At 51.8% G+C, this 697-nt stretch overlaps 1 non-coding gene across 1 annotated transcript; it reads right to left on the bottom strand.

The window, feature by feature from the left end:
• Positions 1-381: 381 nt before the first annotated feature.
• Trnal-caa (transfer RNA leucine (anticodon CAA)) lies at positions 382-456 on the bottom strand. Its single transcript has one exon. It is a non-coding gene; the product is annotated as a tRNA-Leu (tRNA).
• Positions 457-697: the final 241 nt, after the last annotated feature.

Raw genomic sequence — 697 nt, forward strand, 5'->3', positions numbered from 1 at the left:
GGGAGATGTTTCCAGAATGAGATTTTCACTCTGCAGCGGAGTGTGCGCTGATATGAAACTTCCTGGCAGATTAAAACTGTGTGCCCGACCGAGACTCGATCTCGGGACCTTTGCCTTTCGCGGGCAAGTGCTCTACCAACTGAGCTACCGAAGCACGACTCACGCCCGGTACCCACAGCTTTACTTCTGCCAGTACCTCGTCTCCTACCTTCCAAACTTTACAGAAGCTCTCCTGCGAACCAAGCAGAACTAGCACTCCTGAAAGAAAGGATATTGCGGAGACATGGCTTAGCCACAGCCTGGGGGATGTTTCCAGAATGAGATTTTCACTCTGCAGCGGAGTGTGCGCTGATATGAAACTTCCTGGCAGATTAAAACTGTGTGCCCGACCGAGACTCGAACTCGGGACCTTTGCCTTTTGCGGGCAAGTGCTCTACCAACTGAGCTACCGAAGCACGACTCACGCCCGGTACCCACAGCTGTACTTCTGCCAGTACCTCGTCTCCTACCTTCCAAACTTTACAGAAGCTCTCCTGCAGAGTGAAAATCTCATTCTGGAAACATCCCCCAGGCTGTGGCTAAGCCATGTCTCCGCAATATCCTTTCTTTCAGGAGTGCTAGTTCTGCCTGGTTCGCAGGAGAGCTTCTGTAAAGTTTGGAAGGTAGGAGACGAGGTACTGGCAGAAGTAAAGCTGTG

The sequence above is a fragment of the Schistocerca nitens genome, chromosome 1, assembly GCF_023898315.1.
Source record: "Schistocerca nitens isolate TAMUIC-IGC-003100 chromosome 1, iqSchNite1.1, whole genome shotgun sequence".
Taxonomy (NCBI): domain Eukaryota; kingdom Metazoa; phylum Arthropoda; class Insecta; order Orthoptera; family Acrididae; genus Schistocerca; species Schistocerca nitens.